Source organism: Mustela erminea, chromosome 9 (genome assembly GCF_009829155.1).
Source record: "Mustela erminea isolate mMusErm1 chromosome 9, mMusErm1.Pri, whole genome shotgun sequence".
Taxonomy (NCBI): Eukaryota; Metazoa; Chordata; class Mammalia; order Carnivora; family Mustelidae; genus Mustela; species Mustela erminea.
This window is the reverse complement of record NC_045622.1, coordinates 110,147,985-110,163,988: the sequence shown is the minus strand read 5'-3', so window position 1 is coordinate 110,163,988 and position 16,004 is coordinate 110,147,985. Positions and strand designations below refer to the sequence as shown.

Genomic DNA, 16,004 nt, shown 5'->3' with positions numbered 1-16,004 from the left:
GGCACACAGGAGGGGCTCAGGGGTGCTTGTTGAAGCTCCCAGTTTAACCCCCCGGGGGACCCCACTCCGTCTCTGGGCTCCTCGGCTGAGACCATGCGCCGCCAGGAGACCCTCCACGTGGTCACAGTCAGCCCAAATCCCGAGTCCTGACTGTGAGCGCCAGAGGGGCCCCAAAGTGCTCAGTGCTGGGCAGTGCATGCAGTAGGCACTCAGCAGTGCTGGGAACCCCTGGCCGGCTCTCTCCGGGGTCACTGCCCACCACGTGGGGGATGCGTATTTGCAGGGACGTGGGAAAGGTCATTTCTGCCCTAGAAACCGAGCAACGTGAAGGGGCTGGATGGACACTTCAAGGGGTAGTAACAACGGCTAGTGAGTCAGCCTGCAAGGTAAGTTCTCTGATGAAAAGGGTGCACAGAATGGGATGGAAAGAGGGGGAGGTGAATGGGTACCCTCTGCGCTGAAATGTCACCTTCAACCTGCCACCTGAGTGACACCCGGGATGGCCACACTCTGCCCTGACACGCAGATGAAACTAGCTGGTCAGCAGGTCCTGGCAAGTCACAGCAGGGGCAGATGGACGTGTTCCTCCCATGGTGCAATGCACGCTGGTTCTGGAAGCTTCCATCAGCCGAGCGTCCTTGGTCAAACTCAGCTCTGGACCCTGGAGCCAGAGCGTGATGAGGGGAGCGTAGGCAGCGGTGTGAGCATGAGAGGCTGCCCTGCCCCCCATCACTGCCCTCACAGGCCTCTCCCTCTCCCTGGCTCCTCCTCCAGCGTCCAGCCCTAAACCAGGGAAGCTGGTGATTCAGCCTGTCCGTAACGTCTTCCCGTGTACCTCCTCTGTGCCAAGCATGGGATGCCAGGGCTCAGTTCTGGGTCCACCTGGGTGCTCCTAGTGCCTTGACTACATACAGTGCTAGCCATGATGCTCAAAGTCTCCCTCTGGGCCCCATTGTTGTCGCTCTGTCCAGGACGAGAGGGAGGCCTCGATAGCAGGGTCCAGGGCCCCCTCAGGCCACGGCACGCAGAGCTTCATGTGAGCTGGGGCCCTGGGATGTCCCAGAAGTAACTGAAAGAACCACCAGCCCTGGGATGACCTGGGTCAGCTGGAACACCAGGAGCCCCACACGGGGCACATCCCAGCATCACGCTCGCTCCGGTGCCAGAAGACCCTGCGTGTCATCAGCTCATGGGCTGGGGACGCAGACATGAGCAGGACAGGAAGACAGAGGGAGGGCGTGATGGGCAGAAACATGCGGCATTTGGGAGAATGCGGAGTCAGAGTTTCCACCCCAGGGCAGGTGGGAGGCAGGGGCGAGGAACACTGAGCTTGAAGGTCGGGTAGTCTGCTCCGTGCATGGCCAAAGCGGGGGGGGGGGGGGGGGGGGGGGCAGAGGGACCCAGAAGGAGCTTTGGAAAGTAGCCAATCCTATCCCTTCGTGATGGGGGCAGTGGGGACCAGGTGGGAGGTGGGGCGGGCAGCGACCTTCTTCAGGTCACAGAGCAAGTCAGGGAGGGTGCCAGGGTTTACGTGCATTGGGGATGCCCTGGCCTGGGCTCGGATCTGGCACCTTCTGCCTCCTTGAAGCCCAAGAGGAGCCATTTGAGTCTACAGAGCAACGTAGGGTCCTATCAGCTAGCTTTGAGACATAGCAGGGAGTGGGTGTTGGATAGACTGATGCTTTCCAAAACCCCAGATGGGAACAGCTTCTCTGTCATGGCCCCAAGCGTGGGTCTGCCATGGTCTTGTCCACTCAGCTGCCCCCTACCAGACATCCCAGCAGCACAAGCTCACTGAGTGTGGAATGGGTGAGGGGCTTGTGGGGTGCTGGACCGCGGAAGGGGGTGAGTGAGGAGAGGACACAGGTCCTATAGAAGGAATGTTCGTGTCTGCCCCCCAAGTTGTATGTTGAAATCCTAAACCCCTACAGTGATGGTGTGAGGAGGTTGGCGTGTGGGGGAGGTGGTCAGGTCACAAGGTGGAGCCCTACCGGATGGGATCAGTGCCTGATGAAAGGGGCCCCAGAGAGCACTCTTGCTGCTTCCTCCGCCTGAGGACAGAGTGAGCAGTCATGGTCCGCAACAAGGAGACAGGTTCTACCAGACACGGAGTCTGCCACAGTCTTGACCTTGGACCCGCAGGCTCCAGAAGGGTGAGGAATAAATCTCTGCCATCTACAAGACACCCACGTCCATGGGAGCTTTGTGGTAGCAGCCCGAGCATACTCGGCGGGCAGAGGGACTATAGATGGGTGGACGGGGCAGCGGGAGCCCACTGAGGCCGAGGTCCTGGTTGTCCTGGGGTCTGGGCAGCTATAGGGGAAGCTACAAGGGGCAGCGAGGTCTGACTCTGTGCCCCAACTCTGGGGATGGGAGCCGTGGGAAATAAGCAGAGGGGGGGAAGGCCGGCTTCAGGCTCAGACACCTGCAAACCCTCCATGCCATCGAGTCAAACCTGTTGTCTGGCCCTTTGAGTCTTAAAGGACCCCAGGAACTTTAACCCTGCTACCTGCTGCAGCAAGAAGGGGTGCATTGGGAGCACAAGGGAAGAGCCCACCCTTTCAGGCCACCACCAACCTGGCAAATTCCAGGTGATCCTGATGCCCCACATGTAGTATGACAGTTGAGCACAAAGGTGTCCAACATCAAAACCAAATGCAGCCCTGGAAACCCCCAGGAGCTGGGCTTACAGGCCAGTGTGGCCCCTGAAGGCCAGTGCGACCCCAAAATTAGCACCTGCTGGATGCACGCCTTATCACCACGTGGCAGACCTTGCTCCGTTTCTCCCAGGCCTGCCACATCCTGATGCCCTAATCTCGCTGAGCTGGCCATGAAATACTTAGAAACAGGTCTAATCAGAAGTGTACAAGATTTCTAGGACAAAATGATGAAATGCCATTAAAGAACTTAAATCAAGGGCTGAATAAGTGGAGATAGATGTTCTCTGAGAGGGATCTAGTATCACAGTTGGCCAAATCTTCAGGGACTGATATACTTACTCTCTTCCCTTCAGAATCCCAGCAAAGCTCCAAGTTTGGGTTTGTGTCATTTCTTTAAAAATAAAACCAAATCCTCTTTTTATGGGGGGTGAGGGAATTGGACCATGTGAATCTGATGTTCGGGGAGGAAAAAAATCAATCTCGAAAATTGTCAAGATGGCTTTAGAAAGGGAGACCAGGGTCCCCTCGGTGGGGGTGGCAGGTTTAAACATCTGACTCTTGGTTTTGGCTCAAGTCATGATCTCAGGGTTGTGGATCAGACCCGGCACTGGGCTCTGTTGATCATCGTGGATTCTGCTTGGGATTCTCTCTCTCTCCATCTGCCCTGCTGCTTATACTCTCTCTCTAAAATAAATAAATAAATCTGAAGAAGAAGGAGGGCGGAGGGGGAGGAGGAGGAGGAGGGGGAGGGGGAGCGGAGGAGGGGAGGAGGAGGAGAAGAACAGAGAAGAAAAGAAAAGGAGGAAATGAGGACCATGAAAGGATGCGACCGACCAGATATTAAAACTTATTCTGAAGCTATGGTAACGAAATGGTTGTCCTCCTGGCATGGGAACAAACTAATTAGCAGGGAAAAGAGTTCAGAGGTTCCTCCCAGTATATGTAGGAAATTAAAACAGACAAACGACAAAGTTTTTTGTTTAAAAGAGCTGGGACAGGGCGCCTGGGTGGCTCAGTCTTTAAGCATCTGCCTTCTGCTCAGGTCATGATCCCAGGGCCCTGGAATCGAGTCCCGCATGGGCTCCCTGCTCCGCGGGAAGCCTGCTTCTCCCTCTCCCACTCCCACTGCTTATATTCCATCTGTTACTCTCTCTCTATGTCAATAATAAAAATAAAACCTTCTAAAAATTTAAAAATAGAAATTAAAAAAATAAAGAGCTGGGACCATGGACAGAGATAAATCCCTAACTCACACCGTACACAATAATTTCCAAATGAGTTAAAGGTAAAGGGGTTTTGTGTTTTTTCTTTATAAACTGTAAGCATATGGAAACAATAATGATAAATATCCTTATAACCTCACAGTGCAAAAGTCTTCCTACACAAGACAGGAAACCCAGAAGCCATTAAAGGAAATACATAAATAAATAATAAATAAAATTGAGTACACAGAACACATAAAAACTCTTAAAGCACGGTGTTTTAGGGAAGTCCACTCTGGTGACCAGGATGGGAGAAACATTGGTGGATGATGCCAGCAGGAGGTCAGAAGTCCAGGGGGAAGAAAGTGACCATAGCCCTTTAGAAGATATCAGTATGAATCAGAACAGGGGCCAGGCAGGGCTTGTGAAGGACACCAGAATTGTAGTGGGGTTTAAAACACCTATAATAGAAACAGGCTTTATTAATGTAGAATGTACTTCACCTTTTCCCCAGCCAATCCTTGGTGCTAGAGAAAACTCCAACTTGGCCCAATCAGATTCACTCCCTCCCCCTGCCCCAAAAGCAACCTTGGGGTGTATTTGAGGGAGAATGGAGATGCCCACTCACCAGGTGAGACAGGCTAGGAGGAAGCCCTTGAATACTTCAGCCTCCAGATATGGTCCCCTCCACTCCCACACCCCAGCTTCTCTGCTTTTCCAGTGGTCCCCAGACTGCCCAGGACTCACCTGAGGGCTTGTTAAAACACAAGTTGTTGACCTTGTCCCCAAAGTCTCATCTTTTTCAGAACTGCATTGTCTACTCTCTTACCTATGACTTTCCACATGGGTTTTAGAATCAGGTCCTCAACACCTACAAAACAGTTTGCTGGGACTTTGGACTGGGTTTCAAATAATATTGGGTTTCTCAATCCATGAACATGGACTACCTCTTCCACTTACCCCCAGAGTTTCTGATTCACCAAGTCTAAAGAGGAGCCGGAGATTTCTGCATTTTCTACCCCATGTCCAGGTGACCCCACCTTGAGAATGGCTGCCCTAGGCTGGGCAGGAAGCCCCACTGGGTTTGGAAGTTGGGACTATTCTGAGACTAAGACCTCCTGGGCCCCAGGATATCAGAGGGAGCTTTTGTTCCTATGCAAATCACATCAGGCCAGTTCTGGGATTGCATGCTAATAGCTGACTTTTTCAGGCTTTTAATCTCTGGCAGATAAACAGTGAGTGCCAGGAATCTGCAGGTGTGTAGGTTCAAGGAGACACAGCCCCTTGTGAGAAAAGCCTTTTTCTCTAAGTATCCAATTCCTCAAACTTTCTGAGTGAATTTCTCACCTCTTGCAACTTCTCTCCCAATAAGTATCTTCTCAGGAAATCTCAGAAAATCAACCCAGGTCTGAAACTAAGGCTCTGCCCTTCCCCAACAGGCCATGGTAGTGGGCCTCTGGCTGACCCCAAGGTGAGTCCAACTGGTTGGCCCAGGAAGGGCCCTGAGCAGTCACAGGAATCCTTGGAGGACAAAAACGTGACATTGTGGGGCAGAGGGCTGGCATGCAGGACACCTGCACTTTCTTCCCACCATGGAGAAGATGAGAGCCACCTAGGGAAGGTAAAAGGAACAGCATGGGTGAGGCTCAGAGGCCAACACCAGGCCTCCATTAGATCATGCAGGTAGAACTCAGAGTGGCTCCCCTGCTGCTTGCCTGTGACTCTGAAGCCCAGGTCCTCACTGGACCAGAGCTCATCCAGAGAGGTGCCGGCCCATATAGAGCTCAGTTCCATGCAGGACAGGTGCACAGGACCTCAGTGACGTAAGTTGTGGCCCAAAGGAGGTGGCTGTGGCCCATCTCTCTGGCTGACAGTGTGGGTAATCCTGGACGGGGGGCCTTATTCTCCTCTGGGAGCCCTGAGAGCTCCTTCTCCTCCTCAGTGTCTGCAGGGGCCCCAGGAACGGGACTCCATCCCTCAGATTCCTCCCAGCGGCCACTTAAGAGCCTGGTCTGGGGAAACAGGGACCCCCAAGAGGAAAGGGTGGCTATGGCTGCAGAATGCAGTACTTGGATTGCCTTTGAGCTTGAGTTGCCATTGACATTGGGGTCTCTGATCAACACAAACAGAGGGCCAGAGCTGTTCCCATGGACCCAGACACAGCCCTTTTGTTCCCAGAGCTACAAGACAAGCCATAGCCTTTGTGTCCAGCAGAGGGGCAGTCCTGAACACCCCATGTCCCTAACTCCACATTCTCTCCCTGCATCGGGGTTCTGGTGCCCTTGAGCTCAAGTACAACCCTGGGCCCAGACCCCAACCCTGGGGGCTGGTGTACCAGGTGGGAGGTTTGGGGTCCAATCTGGAGCTGCCATCAGTGCCAGCGTCTTTCAAAAGTGGCCAAGAGGGCACCTGGGTGGCTCAGTGGGTTAAGCTGCTGCCTTCGGCTCAGGTCATGATCTCAGGGTCCTGGGATCGAGTCCCGCATCGGGCTCTTGCTCAGCAGGGAGCCTGCTTCCTTCTCTCTCTCTCTGCCTGCCTCTCAGTGTACTTGTAATTTCTCTCTGTCAAATAAATAAAATCTTTAAAAAAAAAAAAAAAGTGGCCAAGAACCACCCTTTGGTAGATGCCCACATGCAGCAAGGCCAAGACTTGAATGGCCAGGGGCTTCTGCTCCAAGGTCCCATAGACCCGGGTTCGAATCCCAGGTGCGGGCCCAACAGCTGTATGAGCCCAGGCTTCCCAGGCCTCACCAGGCTGTGTCAGGTAGAGTGAGGGGATCCCAGCAGTGTGAGGGCCAGAGGTGATGAGGAGGTGCTCCTTTCCATGGCTGCAAGGCCTGCAGCACGTGAGTCGAAGAGGCCATCACTGCTATTTCTGTCGGGGTCCTCCGCACTCAACAGGGAAGCTGGCACCAAAGCAGCACTTGGGAAGCCCATGAGAGGTACCGCACAGATCTGCAAAGAGCCATGCACATCCAAAGTCACTGCCAGTTCTTGAAACAGCACTTCGGCGTGGCTTTGACCTTGCTGTGACCTGGCCCAGGACTAGACCCGCTCCCCCATGGAGCCCGTGGCACACACGCTGTTCTGGCACTCATCAGCATCCTGGGGTACCAGGCCTTGGTCTCCCAGGGTCCCTCCTACTCTCCACTGTGCCCCACCACCCTGGGTGGGATCTTCTCACAGACCACAGCTTTGCACCCACGTATCTGTAGAGTCAGCAAGACCTGCTGCACAAGGTCCCACAGAGAGGGCAGCTTAAAGCACAGGGTTTCTTGTCCTCAGTTCCTGGAGGCTGGAAGTCCAAGAGCCAGGCAGGGGCAGGGCTGGTTCCTCCCAAGGCCTCTCTCTTTGGCGTGCGCAGGCCGTCCACCCTCTCTGTGTGTGTCCTGATCTCTCCTTACAGGTAAGGACACCTGTCAGATGAGATTAGGGCCCCGCCTAATGATCTGATTTTACCTTAGTCACACATCTCAGAGAAACACTTCACTTACTAGAACACTGTTTTGTTATAAAAGAGCATAATCGGGACCAGCCGGATGGAAGAGACGCATAGGCAAGGTGTGGGGGAAGGGGCGTGGAGCTCCGGTGCACTTCTACTCCCCTCAGGTCTCCACCAACCCAGAAGCTCTCCAAACCCAGGCTTTTGGGTTTCACGGAGGCTTCATCGATTAACTCATTACTGGCCAACGGCAGGTGATTCAACCTCCAGCACCTCTCGGGAGGTGTTACTGAAACCTCCCGTCCTCTAACCACTGGGCTGGCTCCCTTGGCAACCAGCCTTGCTCCTGAGGTGCTTTCCAAAAGTTGCCTCATTAACATAGCAAAAGACACCTTTTAAGCTCTCATCACGGGAATTCCAAGGGTTTTAAGAGATTTGTGCCAGGAAAGGGGACAAAGACCAAATCCACATCTCTTATTATAAATCACAATATCACACCTGTCCAAAGCCCCATTCTGCTGAGCAGCACCTTTCGGGCAGCACACCCATCCCTGCCCCTGGGGTGCCACACACGAGCAATGGTGGCATATTCTCTGCTCATTCTAGCCACCTGAGGTCCAGACCAGAAGTCCACTATGGTGTGCCCTCATCGATGCGCACAGCACCGCCGGTGAGTCCCAGGCCCCAGACCAGAGGACATGTGCTTCTGAGGGGAGCACCCAGCAGCGGAATGGTCCCTGCATGGGGCTTCCCAGGAAGAGAAGGGACATCTGGGGCAACAGAATTCACACACCAGACGAGAAGTGGATGGAGAAAGGAATCTAGGTAATGTGGTACGGTGTCCCACCAAAAAACACCAGCACGGGAATTAGGCTGGATCCACTGTGACCCCTGCTGACTCCCTCTGTTGGCCTGGTTCACATCACCTCCCTGTCCAGGAACCACCTCCTTGGCTTCTAAAACAGAGGGGAGGATCTTGCCGTGTGATAGACACCATTGTAGACACACACCGGATCCCATCTCCCGGTCCCCCATCTAGGGCACTCACTGCACTGCCCAGGAAAGGGAAGAAAGAGAACACACGAGAAGTTATGGACAGTGAGAAGTGAGTAAAAGTGATGTGTTGCTTCCAGCCATGGTGGCAAGAAGCCCCCTACACACCTCCTCCAGCAGAACCAAGAGACGAAGATGGCCTGGGTCTCGGGTCACCACGTGCTGGACAGCTGCCCTGGGAAGCCGGCCCTTCGGTCTGAGCTCTGTGTGAGAGGGAAATGAAGTTTTGCGGTGCTAAGCCATTGCGACTGGGAGATGAACTTGTTACTGCAGCAAAACTTAGTGTACCCTGACTAAAACACCAAAGACACAGACGGGACGCACACACACCTGACCGAGACCTATGCATTGTCCCGGCACTCAGCTTGTGTTCCAGCCAGCCGACACCAACAGATCTGCGGGCCGTAGGATGTGTCAAGGGCCTCCTAGCTCATGCACACCCCCGTGGGTCATTGACGTGCTCCCCCTTGCTGAATACCCAGCCGTGGGACGTGGGAGCAAGGGAAGCTGCCCCTTGGGAGGACCTCATGCCTTCCTACCACTTGCTGCTCAGGCTTGTCCGAGCCTGCTTTCCTCTCTGCCTGCCCTCCCAGGGCTGCTGGGCTGAGGCCGCCACCCCCGGCCCCTTCCAGCGGCCCTTCCCTCATCGCTGGCTCAGGACACCCTGGTGATTTCAGCGTCCGTAAGGTTTTCTCTGCCTTTCAGCTGCTACTTGTAGAGCCAAGTTGGAGCTTGCTCCCCTGGAGACACTGGGGAGCTGGGCTGCCCCACGCTGTCTCATTCTTTCTCAGGGTGTGCCGCGGCCTCAGACCCAGGAGAGACGATTTCACTTTCGGTGGGGCTCCTTCCAGAGGTAACGTGCGGGCCCATGGCTCGGTGGTCAGCTCCCTCCCCGAATCCAAGAAGAGGGAAGGGCCGTCCCAGGACATGGGCTCCAGGCGGACAAACAGAGCGAACATGACTTTTTACAATGGGGCTTTGATCTGCCTAATGTCACAAGACAGGCTGGGGACAGACGCCAGGCCCTGTGTGACTCCTGGTTCCCACAGGAGATGTCCTGCGAGCTATTCACACGGGGAGATTCTTGGCAGGCCTGGCCCTGGGCCTGTGCCCATCACAGACACAGCGTGGCAATTAGGTTTTGGAGAAAGGTGGGTGAGGCTCGTTTGGCTAAGACTTCAGCCTCCAGCCCAAAGGCATCATCACAGGGAGGGGGGGCGGGAGGCTGCCCCCGCGGCCGTGGGCGCCCTCCCGGTGTGAATGAGGGTGAGCACGAGGAATTCCTGTGGTCAGGGGCAGCCTGGAGGGCACAAAGGCTGGGCTGGCGCCCTTGACAATACTCACTCTGTCCCTGGCTGATGGTGACCTTCGCCAAAGCGCTTAGTGAATGGGCCACGCTGCTCCCAGGTGTGTCCGAGCCTCAGGCGCTGGAAGAAGATGAAGAGGCTGGGCCGTGGGGAGCACTCACAGGACGTTCTGGAACGCGGGTGCCCACCAGGGCCAGCCTGGGGCTCGGGCCAGGCCGGCGGGGCTGCCAGGGGCCCATCCTTGGGGCTGTCAGGATGCATTATCCCCACCTGTGCGCAGGAACAATGGCCTCACCTGTACTGCCCTGCCATCCCGAGGTGGATGAAACAGTCCGAGCCTCCTGCCCGCAGCTCTGGTTTCCTGGCCCACTCCCCTGGGAAGGCTGCAGCAGGACACACCGGGAACCCAGACCAAGAGAGCGGCGGGCGGGCGGGCGGCGGGGCTGGCCCCTGCGAGACCAGACACCCGGAGCATCTTCCTGCCCTGGCCTTCCGGACCACTCACTCCCAGGAGGAAGCCTGCACAGATCAGCTCCCTTGCTGGGCCGTTTCTCAGCCACGCTAACCTTGGGCCCAGTAGGAACGAAATCCCCATCATCCGGCCCAGTTCTGCATCTCAGGCCCCCCCACTACTGCGGTGCAGAACATGGTTAGATAAGAACGAACTCTGAGATGCATCTGCCAGGCCCTGAGCTGTGCATCCTAAGACCTTTCACTCATTTAACTTCCCAGCACCCCGTGAGTAGCTGGGGACGCTGAGGCCAGCAGCTGGTAAGGGGAAACCTAGGGTGTGAACCCCGGGATAGGGCACCCCAGCCCGTGACTGTGGCCACCAACCTGGGGGAGGCACCAGGTGGTACCCAGTGCTGTGCCCTAATGCCCACACCGGGCGACTGCTTGTTCGTTCAGAAACAAAGCACCTGGAGTGGGAGGGTAACAGGCTTCCCTTCCTAAGTGTCTCTCCAGGCCAGGCATGTCCCAAACACCCATGCACAGTCTTGACCTCCCTTCCCAACCTCTCAACATGGGGAAGCAGGATCACCGCCCCCCACCACCACCCCGCCCACCCCCGGCCCATTTACTGAGGAGGAAGCCAGGTGAGAGGGGCGGGGTGACTGGCAAGAGGTGCGATGGGTTCAAACACTGCTTCTTCTGCCTCCAGGAGGGGCGGTGGGCTTGGGGGGTGGGGGGCAGGGCCGGAGAGAGACAGGGAAGAAACAAGAGGGGCGCTGGGGGCCTGATGAAGGAGTCACCTCCAGCACACAGTCCGTGGTGGTCTGTGGTGGTAAAGAGACCCGCGGTGCCTGGGGTGGTCTCAGGGCAGTCATGCCCCCCCAGCCCCACATCTGGGGGTCAAAGCTCATCTTGTGCCCCGGTTACCCCAAGTATCTGTCCACTTTGGGTTTTGAATGACTCCATCTCGAAATCGTCACTGCAGATGGGGCTTCCAGCCCTGGGCCGAGGGCGGGGGGTGTGGAGGTTAAACCATGCCCCACAGAGACGGAAACAGCACGCCCGCGCAGATGGCCGGGAACCTGCGTGTCCTCGGCAACCAGACCCTCAGATGCCGGAGAACCACGCGCGTGCCAGCCCGAGCCTCTGCGCTGCCCAGCAGACGGGGCTGGGCTGGCGTCCGCCTTTCGGAGCTTATCCTCTGCGTCCCGGGTGCGGGGACCACCTGCGGCCCTGCGTCTGCGGCGTCTGGGCGACCCAGGGCGGGCGGGCGTCTGCGTGCGGGGTGCTCCGCCAATGCCAGAGCCCGGGGAACGGAATAATAAAGAACTAATTTACCCAGCAGGGCCCCTTCGGTGTCTGGGAAGCTCCCGCACCTTCTCCGAGGGGCAGAGGTGCTTCCTTGGGAGGAATGCCGGTGCACAGTCGGTCTGTCTAGAGGCCGCACCAAGAATTCAGGCGAGCGCACTCCCCGCAGGCAGATGCAGACCCCGCGTCCCGCGGCCCCTCGGAGGCCCAAGCCACCCGCACGGGACCCCACACGGGAGCCAGAGAAAGCACGGCGCGACTGGACTGTGCGTCCCCCAACGTGCAGAGGCTACGAACGGGAGCCGCGCGGAGCCCGCAGGAACCCGCGCAACAGCTCGACGGACACGCACCGGGCAGGGGGCACACGCGGGCGCACACAGCCACGAGGCCCGCGATCCCAGGACGGATGCAGTGTATCGCAGTGGTGGGCAGAGAAGGGCATCCGAGGCCAGGAAATAAGGAAACCAAGGGTGGCTGCATCAAAATATGAAGGAAAGAAAAGGGGAATCCAGTGGCATGTCACCTGGTCAAGGACATGCTTCCAGCCCCACCGTTCTGGAGGCGCACCCGCCTGAGATCCCAGGCCTCACCCAACCCCCAGGTCAAGTCACCTGGGGACTCTCTGAAAGGATTCCATATTATTTAGGGATATAATGAAATGAGATAGCTACTTAGAGTCAGAATCATAAAGACAGAAAGTGGGAGGGTAGCTCCCTGGGTTACCCCAGGGGCTGGGGGAGGGGAGGAAGGGGGGGGTGTCTAGTGTTTACCGGGCGGAGTTAGGGTTTGGGAAGATGCAAAGGTTCTGGCTAGGGATGGTGGGAAGGGTTGCACAACAGTGTGAACATGCTTAGTGCTGCTGAACGGCACACTAAAAAATGACTGAGATGGGAGATTTTATGGGACGTATATTTTAACACAATAAAAAAGAGAGAAGAGAAGAAATATGCTTCTATATGTAGAGTCTTCTGGAAGGTGTTCTTTGAAGAAAGCCTTCAGAGAAGTAGCCTCCAGAGAAGGAAACCTGATGGCTGGGGGTTAGGAGTAGGACGGTAACTTTGGTACCCTTAGAATTTTGAACCCTGTGAACATATTACAGTCAACAAATAAATGCATTCCTTTTTTTTTTTTTAAGGGGGGGGAAAAAAAAAGAAGTGAGCTGGCGAGCCACAAAGAGACACAGAGAGACCTTAAATGCATTTTGCTAAGTGGAAGGAGGCAATCTGAAAAGGCCACCTTCTGTACAATCCAACTTGTATGATGTTCTGGAAAAGTCAAAACTATGGCAACCATGAGAAGGTCAGGGGTTGCCAGAGGCTCTGGAGAGAGAGAGAAACAGGTGGACTCGGGGTTTTTATATGGCAGTGAGCGAGTGTGTGGTGTTATAATGGTGGATGCAGACATCGTACACTTTTCTGCACCCACAGAATGTTCAACACGAAACATGAATCCTAATGTAACCTGGGGACTTAGATCTAAGGGCTGCCACCGGCTGCTGGGTACATGGGACCAAATGCAGAGTCAAGGGCCAGAAACAGAAATATTAGGATTTTGTTTTTCAATCACAGACCTATTTGAAAAACTGAACTTTGGGTGTTTGGGTGGCTCAGTCGGTTAAGCATCTTACTCTTGGCTTTAGCTCAGGTCAAGATCTCAATGTCTTGAGATCAAGCCCTGCATTGGGTTCCATGCTCAGCATGGGGTCTGCTCAAGATTCCCTTGCCCTCTCCCTCTGCCCCCCTCCCCCCTCAAATAAATAAATAAACAAATAAAATCTTTTTTTTTATTATTGAATTTCATATTTCTAAGCACAGAGCTGTGGTGTGAGAGGAACAACTGGAGTTAGGAATCCAGAGGTGTGAGCCCAAGCCCACTGTGTTCCACCTTGACCCTCAGTCTTCTTTTCAGTAAAATAAATGGGTTGGGGTCCTTCTCAGTGCCCCTTCTGCTTATCTGGGACTTGGCTGGGAAGAGGCTCCCTGACCTGTCCCTGAACCGCACAAGAGTGCTCACTGCATCTTCCCAATTCAGTCATTTCCACAATGTGTTGTTAAAGCAGAAGCCAATCCCTTGAGTGTCACATTTCGAAGTTTGACTTCCTTGGATGTTTTGTGCGTGGAGAGCCACTGCCCATTATTACTTAAATACAAGCTTCAGGGGGAAAAAAAAACATTAATAGCAATTGTTGTGTTCAATTTCAGATCAGTCAATAGAATGTGGTCAATGACAGTCAGCAAACACAGCTACATGCCTGACCCTGAGCAACGTGTGTGCCCTATCTCGTGCCAAGGAGCTTACATCCAGCAAAGGGAGACAGACATGCACTACCGGCTAGAATACAGCCCTAGAAGTGCTTCAGCAGATGCATTTCTTAGAAACAGAAGCTACAATTTACTCAAGATGCACAGAAGTGCAGGCCCTACACTACGCCCTTCACCTACCCCCCGACATAAGGTCCTCTAGAAATCAGAGCCTGGTGAAAGATTAAGACATTGACCCTTCAATGTCCATGGGAGAGAGGTAAAGGAATATGTGAAGAAGGAGATGCTGTGTATTACCACACCAGCTGCGGCTCTACAGTAGACTTTCAAGAGACCGGGGTGTGGGGGGGAATCCTTTGGAAGGGTTTCTACACCATCACACCTTAAAGGAGCCCACAAAAAGGAGAGAGATGGGAGGATGTGACATCCTGGCCCATTACATGTCCCTTGTCCTTTGGGTCGAGATTTGCCCCAAAGGTTGTTTCATCTCAAGAGAAAATGCTCAGGAAGTTAGACCCCATGCCCTGTGGAATGTTTTTCGTCCAAGTCTGAAAGCAAAGCCATGACCCAACAAGGATAAATGTCAAACCAAGAGATTAAAAAAAAAAAAAAAACAATAGAAGGAACTTGAAAAGGTATATAGATTGGGTCCAACACACCTATGTGTCTCCCTGTGCACTCATAGCAGCCCTAGGAGATAGGTATTTTCATCCCCATTTCTCAGGTAGAGAAACATAAAGGTAGAATTTCCATCCTGCTCCATAATTGGTATGGGTATTAATTCTCTTTCATTAAAAACAAAACTAGAGAGGCCCTTGGTGGCTCAGTCAGTTAAGCGTCTGCCTTCAGCTTGGGTCATGATCCCATGGTCCTGGGATTGGGCCCCCCGCTCAATGGGGAGTCTGCTTCTCCCTCTCCCTCTCTCCCTCTTCCCTGCTTGTGCTCTTTCTCAAATAAATAAAATCTTAAAAATTATTTTTAAAAATCTAGAAAACTAAACAAAATATATGAAACAGCTGTTTCAGGTATTCGGCAATAAGCCACTCAAGACCATTATTCCCTAGAGAAGGAGAAAACAAAGCTTAGCCCTAGGGTCACCTTGGTGTTCTTCATGGGGATGATGTCCCAACCATGCAGGGAAAGGGTGTTTAGTGACCTCTCTGAGTTGAGAAAACTCAGATAGGGACTTTGGGAGGTTGGGACAACTGGAAATTGTGAGGCAGAGTATAAAGAGGAAAAAACTAACACAGAAAGAATTCCAGAAACATTCCCAGTGTCCCCTTGAGTATTTAGCTGAAGACCAGTTTCACATATGTGAGGAGAAACTGCACAAGGGTGGGCAAAGCACCAGTGGAGGGCCATGAACTGAACAATTCCCAGTGCTCACCTGAGACACATGTAAGTTCCTATAAGCTAGAGTGGAAATATCTTGCTGAATACCTAGGCCATTCAGGGGAAATGCAGAATGACACGCCATAGTCATAGAGATAAACTAGTCATACACTATAGGCTACTCAAGAACAGAGCTTGAAAACAAGCTTCAAAAGGATTAAACTGATCCACAAGGAACTTTGATGCCTGCCAAAACAAATGTCGATGCCCTGTAAAAGACAACTGCATCCAAACTCAGAACACTGTGACATACATAATGCCCAGCATATGATCAAAAATTACCAGATATGCCAACAGGCACCAAAATGAGACCCATAACCAGGAGAGAAATTAGTTCGAAGAAACAGACTCAGATATGCTAGAGATGATGTGATTAATATACAATGACTTTAAAACAGGTATTATAAATATGCTCAAGAAATGAAAGGAAAATGCAAACATAGAAACGGAAGATACACACTCAAATGAGACTTCTAGAAATGACAAATACAACATGTGAAATGAAAAATTCACTGCACAGACTCAGCAAATTAAAAACCTAGATCAGAAAACGCAAAGATACAGGAATGTTAAAGCCATCCAAACTAAAATACAGAAAGGAAAGATACTAAAATAAATAAATAAATGGCAACTCGTTACCTGCAGGACCACATCACGAGGTCTAAGATTCATGCTGATGGACTCCTAAACAGAAAGGCAAGGAAAGACAGTCAAAATATTTGGAGAAATAATAGCTGACAAATTTCCAAATTTTATGAAAATTATAAACACAAAAACGTAAGAAGCTCAAAATGAATCATAGACCAAAATGTAAAATCTAAATCTGTAAAATTTCTAGAAGAAAACAGAGGAGCTAAATCTTTGCAACCTTGGGTTAGGCAAAGATTTCTTTGATATGGCACTAAAAGCACAGTCAATAAAAAGATT

The 16,004-nt window shown here is 53.1% G+C and overlaps 1 long non-coding RNA gene across 1 annotated transcript; it reads right to left on the bottom strand.

Moving 5' to 3' along the window:
• Nucleotides 1–4,143: 4,143 nt before the first annotated feature.
• Nucleotides 4,144–9,808, bottom strand: LOC116599521. The gene is made up of 4 exons (XR_004289396.1): nt 9,701–9,808; nt 8,465–8,559; nt 6,613–6,816; nt 4,144–4,323 (listed from the first exon to the last, which is right to left on the bottom strand). It is a non-coding gene; the product is annotated as an uncharacterized LOC116599521 (long non-coding RNA).
• Nucleotides 9,809–16,004: the final 6,196 nt, after the last annotated feature.